Source organism: Triturus cristatus, chromosome 2_1 (genome assembly GCF_964204655.1).
Source record: "Triturus cristatus chromosome 2_1, aTriCri1.1, whole genome shotgun sequence".
Taxonomy (NCBI): Eukaryota; Metazoa; Chordata; class Amphibia; order Caudata; family Salamandridae; genus Triturus; species Triturus cristatus.
The window spans coordinates 833,224,243-833,241,242 of NC_140581.1; the positions used below are offsets into that span (position 1 = coordinate 833,224,243).

Consider the following 17,000-nt stretch of genomic DNA (forward strand, 5'->3'; position numbering starts at 1 on the left):
TGTCCAGACAGTGGAAAGAGGTTGAAAACAAATCCCAAGATTTCTGCCTAGTAGATGTACCCTACATGGATTTAATGCTGAATTTCAATTCATCAAAAAAGTTGGCTCCTGATGGCATGCTTGTCCTCTCAGAACTGTTTTATTTCAGAGGATGCCTCTCCTGTTAGCCCTGTGAACAAGAAAGTGGAAACTGCAGTGAAACGCTGCTATGCAGCCTCAAAGTTTGCTGCTTGGTCTAACTCATATGCCACATACATACCACAGTCTCTTTTGGGAGATTTGCAGGCCTTAGCAGACACCATGCAACAGGGAGCTGACTGTATCCCGATTTTGTAATTAGTGGAACAAGTCACATTTCTTTCTGACATATCATTCGAATCCCTAGTTGCCACAGCAGCTGAATCGGATTCCACGTTTGCAGCACAAAGGCATCTTGGATGAGACCTTGGAGAGCAGATAGCCCTCAAACATTACTTTTAATGCACATCCAATTTTCTGGAGCAAAGCTGTTTGGACCAGAACTTGAAAGCAGTGAAGAAATTAGCAGATGACCAAAAACTCGTGCCTACACCTTGCTCTTCTTGCAGAGGCTTCAGATCCCCACAGTGTTTGGTCCAACAACAGACCCCAAAGGCCCCTTTGAGTGAGGGATCGAGGGAGGGAGACCGCTGTGTCTGACAAATCCCTTTCCTCAGCCATTACCTGAACTCCTGCCTCTACTCCAAAGTCCTGACTATCCCCTGTCTGGGTCTTCAAAAGACAGTTGAGTTCGAGCTCATTTACAAAAATTTGTGGAAGTTTGGGATAGTTTGTTATCAGACTTATGGGTCCTTCAGACAATCCAACAGGTTACTGGATTCCATTCTCAGACTTTTCACCAGACAACTTCAGAGTAACCCCAGTGCCTCATTGTCCAACACATTGGGAAGCCCTCCTATAAAGCTTTCAGGTGTTCTTAAAGAAAGCAGCATTCAGTCGAGTTTCTATGGTAAAGGATAGTATTCCATACTCTTCCTGGCCCAAATGCAGTAATGGGAATTCTGATCAATAACAGACCTCAAGGAGGTGAAATCCTTCACCCCACATGTCACATGCAAGACGGTCACTCTCCAATATATAATTCCCCTAATTCCTCTGGGGGATTATTTATCCTTCCTGGACCTGCCCACCAGTGGACCTGCATCAAGCTGTGGTCTGGGGCCTACTGCTGGAGCTGTTTCTGTTGCTGCCTTGCCACCTGCTAGTGGGGAGGATCTCCAGCACTCATCTTCCTCACCAGCACCTCCACAGCTGTGCAGTGCTGCGCCCATCACCCATCATCATTACCACCTCTGCCTGAGGTAAGCGGCCATCTCTTAGGTATTGGGTCCCTCAGTAGCCTACTAGGTGTGCTATTGCCCTCAGTCTCTGGATTTTGGTGGGCTACATCATTGCTATGGAATTGGTTATCAAGAAACCCAAGTATACTAAACCTGTCCACGAGCTAAGCCGTCGCTCCGTGTATGTGAATAACTTCCATGTGCTGTTGCTTGAAAAGTACCATCAAACAATGAATCTTGGAGGAGCCTAGCGCGCAACCAAGATGGCCGCGTAGGTGCGAGGCTCCCGAGGACCTCTGCGACCTCCTGCATAAATCCTGACAGAATCCTGTCCCAGATGAGGGGACTGTATTTGTGAGCCCGAGCAGAGGTGACGCCCGTTTTCCGTTTTTAAATCGGACCTCGGACACCGGCAGGAGCATCGATTGAGGTTTGCGGCCTTCTCCACACCGGCCCCCCGTACTGGAGTTGTGGGGCGATCCGGACACAAAGTGAACAACAGCGGCGGGCAAGGCTGGGTGACTCGCGTACCCCGCACTTTCACTTTCGCTTTTGCGCCCTCCTTGCTGCCAGGCGAGGTTGGGTTGCGGGGCGGTGTGCGGTGGTGTGGTCTCGCTGGGGTGCCCTGCCGGTCCGCCAGCTGCGGTCCGTCCTGCGGAGCGGTGGTCGCTCCCCCCTGGACCCCTTGAACTGGATTGTCGGCCCCCCCCTTTCTTGAGGAGACTGACTCGTCTTGGGGATTGAAACCATGTCCACAAAACAAGATGGCGATCGGGCTAAGATAAAATCGACCCGCCGTGGCGCGGCCCAGCAATCCAACAGTATGGACCGCTACACCCTCCAGAAGGGATCCCCAGAGGCGCCGCGTAGGTCCCCTACGGGCCCGACTGATGCTTCCGCTCTGCCCACGGACCTGACCCTCCGACACGTCATGGGCGCCATCGCCGAGATGAAGGCCTCGGTGGACCAGCGCTTCGACACTCTGGCGCAGAAGATTGACTCGGTCCTCGTGGATGTGGGCCTCGTGAGGGCTGATTTGTCTAAAACCAACGACCGGGTCGACTCTTTGGCCCACTCTACCACGGGCCTCACAACGGACGTGGCGGCCCTCCAACAGGAGGTGCGCAGGCTTGGCCAGGCGAGCGCCCTGATGAATCGTCGGCTGGAGGATTCCGAGGGTCGGGCCCGGAGGAACAACGTCCGCATTATCGGGGTGCCGGAGGGACGCGAGGCGGAGGCGGCGGATCTATTTGTTGAGGACCTGGTTCTCACCCATCTCCAGCCTCGGGGGCTGAGTAAATTCTTTGCGGTGGAGCGTGCCCACAGGGTCCCCGGGGGTAGGCCTAAGGTTGGAGCCCCTCCGAGGCCTCTCATCGCCCGGATCTTCAATTTTCGGGACAGAGACGCTATCCTACAGACTTCCAGGCTACAAGGGCCGGTCAAACTTGACAATATGGACATCAATTTCTATCCTGACTTCACTCCGGCTGTCCAAAAGCAGAGACTGAGCTTTCTTGGTGTTAAACGTCGCCTAAGGGACCTGAATCTCAAATATGCGATGCTTTTTCCAGCTAAGCTGAGAGTGGAGGTGGATGGCCACACGCACTTTTTTGATCGACCCGAGGTGGCCGGGGACTGGCTAGACACTTTGCCCGGGGATCGGGGCCGGGGGGGTGGGGGGGGTGCGGTTGGTGGGGAGGGCCCGCCGGATCAGGACTGAGGGACTAATGGTAGGCCTTGCTCTGGACTGCGTTGTTGTCACTATTGACTGTTAGGGTAAGTTCCCCTCCTGTGGAGGTCGTGTGGGGTCTCTTGGGGGATCTCCCTCCTCCTCTGGGGGACTAGTTAGTTTTCTTATCTATGGGGCGACAGGCACACTGCACTTTGGGGGGGCTGTTTGGGCTCATGCAGGGGTGCAGGGTGGGGGGAGTTCTGTTGGGTTGGGTGGGTTGGGGTGGGGTGTGGTTCGTTTCTACCGCAAGGCAAACCCGTTATTGTATTGTTGTTTTTGAGATGCTCTGGGGGGGACAAATGATGGCTTCGTTATGTGATGGGGGGTAGGGATTTGACTTTGTTGTCCTGGAATGTTAACGGGCTGGGTGATAGGATCAAGCGGGGTGTGGTCCTGCAGTATCTGAAACGGATTTCGCCTGATGTGGTCTTTCTGCAGGAGACACACCTTATTGGTAACTCCTTTTGTGCCATGAATCGCCGTGGCTTTCGCTTGGTGGCCCACTCGGGCTTCACATCAGGCTCGCGGGGGGTGGGCATCATGGTCAAGACCTCGCTCCCGCTAGAAATAGACGAGGTGCGCCATGATGAGAGGGGACGCTACACTGTCTTGGTGGGGAGGATGGAGGGCAAGGTAGTTGTCTTTGTCTCTGTGTACGTCCCACCGGGGCTACAGTCCACCACCTTTGCAGATCTGGGACGCCGCCTCCTTGACCTCCCGGGGGGGCTTCTGGTGGTTGGGGGGATTTCAATGCGGTGGCTTCTGGGACTATGGATCGTCATCCCCCTAGGGACCTCCCCCGGGCACAGGCGTGGTTAGCGGGCCTTTTGGACACACTGGGATTGGTGGACTGCTGGCGTTTAAAGCATCCCACCCAGCTGCAGTACACCTTCCATTCGGGTGCCCATGGTAGCCTCTCGCGGCTTGATTATGTACTTGTCCCTGCGGCCTATGCTGGGAGGGTGGGAGAGGTGCGCCATCTGGCGCGGGGTATTTCAGATCATTCCCCGCTCCTGTTGCACTTGGGTGTCTTCCCGAGGGGAGAGGGCAGGGTAGCCCCAATCAATGCTTGGTACCTGCGTGACCCCACTATTCGTGCTGACCTGATTAAATCATTGCAACGGTATTTTGAGGAGAATGTGGGGTCCGTTCCGTCGGCTATCTCCCTGTGGGAAGCCTTCAAAACAGTTCTCAGAGGGGAGGCCCTCTCCTTTATCTCCCATGCCCGCAGACGCGCACAGGAGGAGGTGACCCGGGTGGAGGCCGAAATTACTGAATTGGAGGGTGGTCTGGGGAGTGGGGTGACTGACGCGGCGCTGCATGTTCTACACCTTAAACAGGCGGCCTATAGGGCCCTCGTCACGGAGGCGGCCAGGGGCCTTAGCAGAGAGCAACAGGGGCGACTGTACGATGTGGGTGATAAGGCTGGCAAACTGATTGCGTGGTTGGATAAGAAGGAGAGAGCTAGTCGTGTGGTCCCGCTGATTGAGAGGATGGATGGTGTACGAATTACTGAGCCGGACGGCATTGTTTCTTGCTTCGCGGATTATTTCCGCGAGGTATATTCTCCGGTCTCTCCCTGCTCGGAGGAGGATTCCCATGCCCTGCTGCGGGACATCGCGCTGCCCTCGCTTTCAGTGGAGGACAGGGATTCGTTGGATGCCGCTCCCACCTCGGATGAAATCGCCCTCGCCATACGCTCGGTCGCCTCGGGCAAGGCCATGGGCCCGAATGGCCTTCCTATCGAATTGTATAAGCTGCGACCGGATGTACTGGCACCTCACCTCCGCGCGATGTTCCTTGCGGCCCACTCGCGGGGCTCCCTCCCGCCGGACCAGCGTCTAGCTACCATCGTGGTTATCCACAAGGAGGGGAGACCGCGAGACCGGGTTACATACTATCGGCCGATCTCGCTCTTAAATGCGGAGCCTAAAATCCTCGCCAAGGTGCTTGCCAACCGGCTGGTCGGCGTGGTGGGCGATCTGGTCCACCAAGACCAGTCCGGCTTTATTCCCCATCGCAACACGGCCCTTAACCTGCGGCGCTTGCACGGGGTGCTCGCGCGTGTTCCGTTCGTGCGGGAGCCGGCCATCTTGGCGTCCTTGGACGCCTCCATGGCGTTTGACACGCTCGAGTGGCCGTACATCTGGGCGATGTTGGCGAAATTTGGATTTGGCCCGGGATTCATCAGCTGGGTCAAATTGTTGTACTCTGACCCATTGGCGCAGGTGGTGGTGAATGGTCGAGTCTCGGCCCCATTCGTGCTGGGACGGGGCACGCGACAGGGTTGCCCCCTGTCGCCGCTCCTGTTTGCACTGGCCTTGGAACCCCTGGCGGAGTGGCTGCGGTGGCACCCTTCTATCCGTGGTCTCCGTTGGACCCCTGAGTATGAGGACCGCGTGTCCCTCTACGCCGACGACATCCTGCTGTACTTAGCCTCCCCGCGTAAATCACTGATTGTCCTGGTCGATGTTCTGCGCTCCTTCGGCCGTAACTCAGGTCTTGTCATCAACTGGGCTAAATCCTGTGTCTATGTGCTTTCCGGGGAGGCTCCTGTTCTCCCGCGGGGCTGCTCGATCCAGATTGCCTCGCAGGGGTTTCGTTACCTGGGCGTCTATATTACGCTGGACCCGGTGGCCCGCTACGAGCGGAATTTGCTTCCCCCCCTCCAGCGCTTGAAGGAGGACGTCGCGCGCTGGCGGCGCTTGCCGCTTTCGCCGCTCGGCCGGGCGGCATTGTTCAAGATGATGTCATTACCGTGCTTTCTGTACGCTCTCCAGAACTCGATGGACCTGGTCCCGGCGCGTTACTTCCGTGAGGTGGAGAGTTTGCAGCGCCGCCTGTTCTGGGACGGGAGGCCGCGTATGGCCCTGGCAAAGTTGACGCTCCCGTGGTATGACGGAGGGATTGCCCTCCCGGATATTAAGCGGTATTACTGGGCCTCCCAATTAGCTGCAATTAATCACGGCCTTTACGGGCCCGCCTTAAACCCGGCATTTGAAATGGACAAGATGCTCCTGCCCGGTGGCGATTACAATCGAGCGCTCTACACTAGCGTGCCCGATTCCCGCCTGACGGGACCCACGCGTGTCATGGTGCGAGTATGGCACGCGGCCAATGCAGCTATGGGATGGAAGGACCGTTTGACCCGGGCGTCACCGTTGTATGCGTCTGAGAGGTTGGGCTCCCTATGGACCTCGAAGGGCTTCGATAGGTGGGACACGATAGGCATTAGTACAGTGGGGGACCTCTGGACGAGGGGAGGCTTCAAAACATTCGAGACACTGCAGGCGGAGTTTCAGCTGCAGGGCAGTGAATACTTTCGATACCTGCAGGTCCGTCACGCACTGGGTTCTGTCTTCCCAGACGTGGCCGCCATCCCGGAGTCCTCCCCACTGGAGGATAGAGTGCTAGATGGCCACGTTCCAGACAGCACGATCTCCCTCATCTACAAGAAGTTGATTAATGACCGCTCGGGCTTACTGACTGGGCTCCGCGAGGCTTGGGTTGCCGATGGGTTGGAGCTGGACGACGAGGACTGGATTTCCGCGGTGGCCTCCCCGAAGGAGGTGGCCATCCCGGCTCGCCTTCGCTTCGTCCAGCTTAAGATACTTCACCGGGTGTACATGACGGGGCCAGGGCTTCTGCGTATGGGCTATGCCGAGGATGGACTGTGTAAGCGTGGGTGCGGTGCCTTGGCGACTTTTTTACATATTCTGTGGGAATGTCCGAGGGTGGAGCGATTCTGGCGTGGTGTACATGAGGTCCTGCGAGCGGTTACGCATGTCGTGCTGGTGCCTGAAGCGAGGAGATGCCTGCTGAATGTGTGGGAACCGACCGACTACTCGGTTCCGCAGACGCGATGGGTGACGCTGGGTTATATGATTGCTAAACGTGACATCGCTCAACTGTGGGGATCCCAGAGGCCCCCGGTAGTGTCGGCCTGGAAAGAACACATGGATTGGTGCATGTTCCGAGAGAAGGTGGTGTATGTGGCGCGGGGTAAGCCTGGGGCGTGGCTGAAGGTGTGGGGCCCCTGGAACGCCTACCGCGGGGGTATTTGCGAGCCGCCATTGTTGCCTCCCGCTTCACCAGCTCCGTCCCCCTAGATGACCCCCTCCCTCAATCCCGGGCACAGTGTTTTCCCAGTCCCGGACCTATTCCCCTTCCCCTCCTTCGATTTTAGTGTATGGTTGGGGTCCCCCCATTTGAGGAGCATATGTTGTCACTTTCGCTCTCGGGTTGCCTTGCGGGTGTGGTTTTATGTTGTTGTGTTGTATAAAACGAAACCGTATTGTGGGCTCAGAGTCATGTGGCCCACGTTGTTGATACCTCCTGCTTTAGCGTCTCTGTAACGCCAAGTGCCTTATTGTATATATGTCATTTATTTCTGTCACTTTAGCGGCCGGCCGGAAGGTTGTAGGCCCATACCTGTATATATTTGAGATTGTAATAAACGGTTTCAAAAAAAAAAAAAAAAAAAAAAAAAACAATGAATCTTTCTTTCTGCTGGATCTACATTCATCCATGGGGGGATGGGGGTACAGTGCCATTGGTCAGAGTCCCCCTTTGCAAAAGTAAAACTTGCCTTGCTCTGTTCAGTCATGACCAGAGACTGCCTAAAGATGCCAGAAAAAACGAAACAAACCTAATGCCACTAATCTTTTTTTTTTAAATTAGGTTTTTAGAATACAAAAAAACACAAAAACATACAACTGATTGCAGAAAGTGCATTGCACAGACATATAATTGAATGTCAAAGTGCATGTAGGTTTCATGGACATTGTCATGCAAAATATAATTGTTTAACGTTGTATATGTTCAAAGAGATGGAACATAGGTCTTTGTAGAAGCATTTTACAATCTCTGGCTTAGGCTTGGCTTTGTGTGTAAGTGCAGTTTTTAATTAGTCTCTGACTTGAGTAACAGGGCTAGACTGATATTAGAAAGTCATTGATGGATTGTAACGTATGGTAGGACAGAGGGCTGAAGAAACCAGACACAGTACATTCGATCACTCCTATACATAAACATTTAACCCCTGCATCCCAGCCAAATAATTTCCAAGGGGTACCCATATGTCCTGTGGCCTATATATAACCGGATGTTGCTCAGCAGACCCTTCTCTAGTTTCTCCACTGTATGGGGTGTCTTTTAACTAAGTCGAGATCTATGGTGGGACGGCATTTGATCCAAGCACTCATCAACGAATGTTTGGCTAGAACATGTTATAGCTGACCAAAAAGCCTTAATAGGGGGCATCCCCATGCCAAGTGGTAAAGTGTGCCCGGATCCACATTATATATTGTACTTTTTGAGGACTGATTAGGATTCATTGTAGTGGAGAGTCTGGTGTACAGTACAGATGATTTAGAAATGTATAGTAGAGGAGCGTGTGCCTGCCATTGATAGAGATTGGTTTCCATTGGGAACAACAGTATTTCCAAAGGGGGACCTCCAATGTCTCATTAAGGTCATATTCCCAGTGCAAATGTGCAATGTTGAAAACGAAGGGCAGCAATCTATACACATACCATATAAGCATTATATCCAGACAGTCAGGACATCATTAGTCCGCCCGCCACCCTGACGTAAAAGGGACCACCCGCCATAAGTGCGGCGGTCCCGTGGGGGTGATTAGGATGCGCCCGCCACACTGGTGGGCGCATCCTGCATCCTGCATTTTTAACATTGCAGCGGGCAGTGCTTTCAGCATCACCCGCCGCAATGCCAAAAATGCATGTTGTGCATTTGCAAATGCAGGGTGGTACCATAGGTACCCCCCATGTGCACCCCCCACCCCCCCTAACTTCATGGGTCCGCAACGGGCCCCCAAATGTGATTCCTGCATGCCTTTCCGTGTCGGCAAAAGGCTGTTCCCCGCCCGCATGCAAATATGGATGGCGGTGTCTAGCAGACACCGCCACCATATTAAAATCGGCAGACAGTCTTCCCGTCCGCCGCGGTACCCCTCGCCATACTGCTATGGCAGGGGGGAAATGGGAGGCGGGCGGGGGATTATGTCGGGCGGATCGCATCGCCATGCTGGCGGTGGCGATCCGCCTGACATACTAATGGACCCCTCAGTCTGGCAGTCTTAGTCATCTGGGAAAGTGGAGGAAAGTCCTCCAGTTTGTCTAGGAAAAGGGGCTACAGTGTAGAGACAGCACGTAGACGACACAAATATGCGAAAATATCAAGATCTGTAATATTCCAATTCTGTCTGTACCGGTCCAGTGTTATGAACTTCCCTTTAGGGTAGAGTTGACCTATAATGTTAATGGCTGCCTTGTATAGGGTTGGGGAAATCCCTGGATTATTAACAATCCCAAGCACTGGGAAATACATTTGCGTCATACCGGCCCTGCTAGTTATGGTTCCAATGGACCGACAAGTGCACTTATTTGTATGTATGAGATGCACAGGTCTAGCTCATTTCGTAGTGATATCCGTAGTCATATTCCACCTATCTAATCACAACTGGTAGATGTGGGATGCCACGTTTATTATTATACTAATAGGTTGCATAATGTGATTGAGCTGGGTGATAATATACCTGGAGATCAGGGACTGCAAATCCACCTTTATCATAGGACAATACTAGGCTGTCACATTTAAGTCTGGGGTTTGTACAGCCTCAGATCAGACTGATCAAGGGCAAATGGAGAACCTGGAAAAAGCTTTAATTGATAGGAAAGGGATCTTAATGAACAGGAAAAGAAACCTGACTAAGGAAATTCTACCTGCCATCGAGTGTGAACATTTAATCCCAATTGACCCACAATCGTGTATATGGCAGGACCATAGTTATCCTGTCTCACTAAATGTTTAAGTTGGTTAATGAGTAATCCCAAGTCTCTAACCGACCCCATCTCCGATTTAGTCCAATTAGTATGGCCTCCAGAAAACTCCCCAAACTGAAAGGCATCACATATAATTTAATTCAGGTTACCTCTGGATTCTTGAAAATTAGCATGATATCATCAGCATAAAAGGAGAGTAAGACTTGTCTGCAAGGAATGATTCCACTATGTTTATCCATTTCTCTCAGCCAGGTTGCCAAGGGCTCTAAGCGATTACAAAACAGAGAGGTGACAAGTACACCCTAAATGTGTGTCTCTATACACCCAGAACGGGAGGGAGGTGTGGCCATTACTACGCATCCGGCCATTGGTTTACTCTATAATAATTTGATGAAATACAGAATAATAGGTGTAATGCCCATTTTTTACAGAAATGCGAACAAGAACTGCCATTCTAGTGAATCAAATCCCCTCTCTGCGTCAACCAGCACTGATATGGCACTTATTTCACGTATCACTTTCTGCATTGAAGCAATCAGGGTACCCATGTTATTAGAGGTAGAGTTGCCAGGTATAAATCCAGATCGGTCAGTTAGGATAAGATTGGCCATGAGGGGGGTTTTGATGTCACTCATCCTGCCATGGCAGAACGGGAGTCTGGATTGTGAGCACTGCAGAGCAGCCAACCACAGTGTCTGTTTGGGTTTATGTGAGTGTGACATTGTTGTAGTGACTATACTTTTTAAATCACCTCCTAATGAACACCGTCTTCCTGCTGGTATAGTGTTTCACAAACGTAAACATCAAGAAGAATAACCTCTATTCATCTGTGTATCGAAAGCTTATCTCTGGTGGCTGCAAGAGTGGGTCAGGATCTGTTACTCTGGCTACGTCATCCCTGCTATCAAACATTCTGTTGTTCACCCTCTCCAAAGGCAGTGGGGGTGCTGCGAGGTCTCCAAAAATTACAGATTCTTCTCGATTCTATTCCCCAACTATGGTGCAGAACAAGCCATCCAAGAGACCAGACGCAATGCTGAAATATTGAAAGAAGCGGCCAACACCACTAGCATTTCCCTAAGTTTGCAAATAGAACAGCAAGATAGCCTGCATTAAGGCTAGTGTCTGCATGCGATTCAAAATGGTTTTGATCTCAACTTGAGCGGCACCTGGTTGTCAGCCATAATTGGGAATTTGGGAATTAAGATATTTGAAATAGTGATTGCAATCATCCTGATCATAATACCTTTATATGTGTTATTTAAATGGGAGATAGCGTTTACAACGCAGTCATTACATCGCAATTCCTTTACAACGCGGTCGTTACAACGACCACGTTGTTAGAATGCGATCCCTTTACAACGCAAGTCATTTGATCGACATGCTGTAGGGGGCGCTCTAACCTAATGAATAGTATAAGTTACTATTACAACACCTTCCCTACTGTTGCGCAGGCTGGAGCTGGAATAGTAAATTATACTATTCCTAATTTCAGTGCACCCCCTACAGGAAGTCGATCTAATGACTTGCGTTGTAAAGGTATCGCGTTCCTTTACAACTCGGTTGTTGTAACGACTGCATTGTAAAGGAACGCGATGTAATAGCATGCGATGTAACATGCTATATTCTATTTAAATGTATTATGTGCATCATGCACTGTGTTGTCCTTAATAAAGCTATTGCCCCTGCTTATCCGCTCAGTACATTTGAGGATAAGGAAGAATGTGGTAATGAAGAATGTAAAAGTTAAATAATATGCTTGTTTGCTATTGAGTTTCTGTAGGAGTTGCACCTCCTGGAAAAAAAGGGGGTCTTTAAAAAGTGAATTCATCTACACATGTGCCTTAACTGCTGAAGTGTGTACTTTGACAATGTAAATTCCTATTTATGCCTTAATCTACACAGTTGAACTTTATTAATCAATGGCAATTTTGTTTTGTGCCTTTTTGAGGGACACTAAAACCTTGATATCCTTGCACACTTACACACATTTTAAATTAATTCTTGTTTTGTTATGCCATGTTGTACAAAAACAATTTCTACTTCACAATTCTAGTGAAGAGTAGCCAAGATCTCAAGTTGGCACAATGAAGTGAGGAATAAGCTTTTGTTAGTGTTATCTGTATCCCTTTTCAAAGGCCTTCGCACATTCTTTCCACGAGAAGAACTTGGCACTTAATCTTGGTATCTACAAATATCATTTCTATCATGTCCCATCCCTTCCATTCTCTTATATTGAGAGACAGTGTATAAATATAATTCCAAAATGTATGGATTTTAGCATTACCGGCTCGGACTGATCAAGGGCGACACTCTGGTCTGTTGCAATGGAAATTGCGTTGCTTATTTTGAATGTTCTTTTTGAATTAATCACATGTCAGACTTCTACGTGCTCTCCCGAGTGCTTTATTTTGTTTTACAGGAGGTAATGCTTACTGGTAATTTTGATAGTTGCCCACTTCTCCAAATAGCTTTTTTGTGACAGGGTGTGGTGAATTTGTTTTATTTTTAGTTTAAAGAGCTTTATTAAAGTAATTAGAAACATAGGTACGATATACAACAATGCATATAAAACAAGTAGCATTAGATTAGCAACTGAATAAATAAATTGGTGGAATAAATGTTGTAAAAAATCTATCATGAATCTAAAGATATGCCACAGAGAAAAAGCAATAATAAAATGTGAACCTGAAAAATAAATAGCATTTTACATTTTTTAATTTTTTCAGAAGAAAGGAAAGTCTAAAGAAGAAGGAGTGGAAAAAAAGAAGAAAGAGAAAAAACAGAGAAGGGGGAAATGAAATAGAAAAGGAAAAGAATGGAAAGGAGAAACGAAACTGGAGATTTAATAGTATCTTCATCTAATATTATATTGGAACAGTAATCTATAATAATCACATTGGTTTTCAAAAACAGAGTAATAACTGTATATGTGACATATAAAGGAAAACAAAATAGAAATAAAAGAATAAAGTACTCTTGGTAGTTCATAAACAAAAGAGCTCTCTTGATTACGTAAAGCAGATGCATATAAGTAGTTAGTAAGTGGAGACCAGAAGGCTTCTTTACGAATAAGTTGTTGAGAAGTTGTGGAAGAAGCTCTGTCCAGTCTGTGGTGATAAGAAAGAAGGTTTCACCAGGCTGAGAAGGAAACCTTAGAGGCATCTTACCAATTAGAGTTAATTACCTGAAAGGCAATAGCAATTAACAGGTCCACAAATATACCCACCCTGCGGGAACCAAACCATTCTGCAGAGTTACTCCCCAGAAATATGGAGTATATGTCAAAAGAACATTTTATATTTCAAATGGAGGAGATTGATTCACATACTTTAGTCCAAAAACGGGCAATTTTAGGGCAAAGAAAAAAGGAATGCATAAAGGAGCCGGGAGTAGAAGGACATACCCAACAATTCGGGGAAAGATGTGAACTATACCTGAAAAGTGATAATGGAGTTAAAAATAGTCTATGATAAAAATAATAAAGGGTCTGAGTGGTGCTAGAATTACAAGAGGTGTGGTGTATGCGTGTCCAAATGGAGTTCCAAGTATGAACAGAAAGGGTGCGTTGTAAATCAGATTCCCATAAAAGCTCAACTTTACTTTTAGGGCGACTGGGAGAAGTAAAATGTAAGTATTTGTAAACTTGGGAGGCTTTATTGAAAGGGGAAGTAGATAAAGGTTCTAACAGAGGATCTTGAGGGGGAAGAGGAGGTCCAGAAAGTAGAGAAAGCTGATCCGTTAAGAGCAATCGTAGAGACTCGTATCTAAGCAGCGAAGATGCCGGTAGGTCAAATGCAGACTGAACCTCTTGTAGGGAAAGACAACGAGAATCCTGAATTCATTGTTTAACTTGAAAAATCCTGTTGGCTACCCATGTTTTCCAAAAAATAGTGCGATTGGATAATTTGATATTTTTGTTATGTCAAAGAGAAGAATCCAAGAATATCTGTAAGGAAGTATGAGATTTACATTTAATAGGATGAAAAGTTTAAATGAATTTTGAAATCGTTGGATAATTAAAAGAGCGAGGAGGATGGGTAAAACTTGCTAAGAGAGAAAAAGGAAAAGGAGAGATCAGAGATTCCTCCAACTTGTGCCATACAGAAGTGAGAGCTTTTCCCGAAGTAGATATATATGGTAACATTTGGCGAAGTAGAAAAGAAGAGTGATACTGTCGAAAATTGGGAAAATGGACACCACCCCGATCTTTAGGGGCAGAGAGAAGGGCCAAAGAAATACGAACCTTCCGGCCGTTCCAGAGAAATTTGCTCCAAATTCCATTAAGGGTTTTAAAAAACTTCAATGGTAGTTTAACTGGTAACATGGATAAATAGAAATTAATAACGGGAAGCAACATCATTTTAATAGTGTCTAGTCTACCCCACCATGACAAAAAAAGGGGGGACCATCTATCTGCCATATTTTTTACTTTTGATAAGACCTCTTCCAAATTAAAATGAATGGTTTTTGTAAGATTGTAAGAGTAGAAGAATATTTAATCCCTAAGCAATTAATATTATTAGTATTCCATTTAAAATCAATACCCTCAAAAATACTTCTTAAACAATACTTGTTTAAAGGAAGCACCTCAGATTTGGAAAAATTCAATTTATAACCTGACAAGGACGCATAAGAAGAAAGAAGTTCGGTAAAAGCAGGCATAGAAGTAGAAGGATCGGAAATATATCACATAATATCATCTGCATAAGCAGTAAATTTTATTTCAACAGATTTGTGCGTAAAGCCACAGAAGGAAGGGGAGTGTCGTAAGGAGTGAAGAAAGGGCTCAAGAGAAATGATAAAAAGTAACGGAGAGAGAGGACATCCCTGACGAGTACCCCTCTGTAAAGGAAAATAAGAAGATTGAGATCCATTAACGAAAACTTAAGCGGTCAGATAGGAATATAATAATTTAATAAGGGATAAAATAGAAGGATCAAAAGCATTGCCATTTAAGGGCGCGCATCATGAAAAGCCAATGGACGCGGTCAAAACCATTTTCCGCGTCCAGGGTTATGGCAGCTATAGGGGAAGAACTCTTAGATGCAAGATGAATAATATTGAGGAAAGTTCTAGAATTATCAGAAATATTCCTTCTCTTAACAAAGCCCGTTTGTTCAGAGCTGATTAAATCAGGAAGGACCTGATTGATACGAAGGGCTAATAACTTGGCAAATAGCTTACAATCAAGATTAATCAAAGATATAGGACAGTAGTTGGCGCATCGGGATGGGTCTTTATCTTTTTCGGGAATGAGACAAATCATAGCTTCAATAAAAGAGCCTCAAGCCTCGCCGTTAAGAACAAAATGTTGGAAAAGAGATAAAAGATGAGGCAGAAGAACCGAAAAAAAGCATGAATAGAACTCAGCAGTGAGACCATCAGGACCAGGAGCCTTATCCCTGGGAAACATGGACAAAGCAGATTTATTCTCTGAAAGAGAAATATCTGTTTCCAAAATAGAGCAGTCAGAAAGAGGGGAAGAGCGGGAAGGTAGTGAGTCAAAAAAGGAGTCCAGATTTGCGTCAGACGCGGAAGATTCCGGAGTATAAAAGATCTTATAAAAGTCTGTAAAACACGTTAATATTTCTTCATCCTTAAGGTGGGGAATATCATTATCATCAATAATCTTAACTACTCTAGATCTTTGAGATTTAACCTTCAAGTAGTTAGCCAACAGCTTACCAGCTCGATTGCGACCACCATAAAATTTAGAGTTCACTTTAAGCAACGTCCCCGAGGCCTCTTCCGTGGATTTCCTATTGAAGTTGAGTTTTGCTTGGGCTAAAGTCTTGAGGGTGTCGAAATTTTTTAGACGAAAAATATGCATGTTCCAATTCTTTAATAGAAGAGAGCAGAAAAATGTATTCTTTGCGATACTTTTTCTTTTTGCTAGCTACATTATCTATAATAAAGCCTCTGGCTGTTGCTTTGAAGGAATCCCAGACAGTATGAAAGGGCATATCAGGAGTAGAATTAAGAAGAAAGAATTCAGAAACAAAATCTTTAAAGCGGCTTAGAAAGGAGGGATCTTTAAGAAGATAATTGTTAAAATGCCAACAACGAGATTTAGAAGGTAAAGAAGGAAAGTCTAAACTAATCAAAACAGGAGCGTGATCAGAGATAAAAATGGAGCCAATCTCTGCGTGTAGAAGGTTGGAAAGGAGGTGCGGCTTTAAAAAAATGTAATCTATTCTAGAGGTAGAGTTATGAGTGGGGGAATAAAATGTATACTCTAAACTATCCGGGTTTAATATTCTCCAGGCATCCACTAGGCCTCTTGCACGGATGGTCCTGGCAAACATTTTTTGCATTTTATTGGGGATGTACCTAAAAGCGGATTTCCTATCAGTGAAAGGATCCATGACCAGTTTACAGTCACCACCCACTGTAAGGTTAGAACTAGAACATGCATGAAAAGTGTGGGACATGGATTGCCAAAATTGGGAATCAATGCCTGTGGGGCCATAGATGTTGAGTAAAGAAACATGGGATCCATTAATAATAGTATGAAGAAGGAGCCAACGACCATCTTCATCCTTCTCTTCTTTTTCTATCGTAAGGGATAAGGATTTGTGAAAGAGTACTGCAACACCATTTTTCCTGTCTTTGGAAGGGGAACTATAAACATGACCCACCCATTGCTTTTTAAGGGAATTAACATCACTCTCAGGTGTTTCTTGTAGCATAGCAATTTTGCATTGAAGTTTAGAGAGATGGGTAAGTACCCGCTGTTTCTTAACTGGATTATGTAATCCTTTTACATTCCATGAGATGATCCAAATATTATCAGTCATTACAAGACAAAAGAGGCATTAATACTAATAGCAATATTAGATAGTTCCACCAAATTATATAGTCAATATAAAGGCAACCAAAAACGAACCATGAATGCATTGAGAAGTTTGTAAATGAGCATAAAGATAAATATATGAATAATAAAAGATATTGATTGCAAAATAGAAGAACAAAGTAAGAAAAAATGAAGATACAATCAAAAAAGAAAATACGAAATCAGAGAGTGAGAAAAGGAAAAAGGAAAACTGAACTAAGATAAGAGAATACAAAAAGAAAAGGTGAGAAAAGTGCGTGATAGGAGAAAAAGGAGAAACAAATTCAGAAAATACAAAAGGGAGGGTGAAA

General features: G+C 46.9%; 1 protein-coding gene across 1 annotated transcript in view; it reads right to left on the minus strand.

Annotated features, from left to right (window-relative positions):
* AOPEP (aminopeptidase O (putative)) overlaps positions 1-17,000 on the minus strand; it is a 1,648,611-nt gene that overhangs the window by 1,503,904 nt on the left and 127,707 nt on the right. The gene's annotated exons all lie outside the window — the stretch shown is intronic.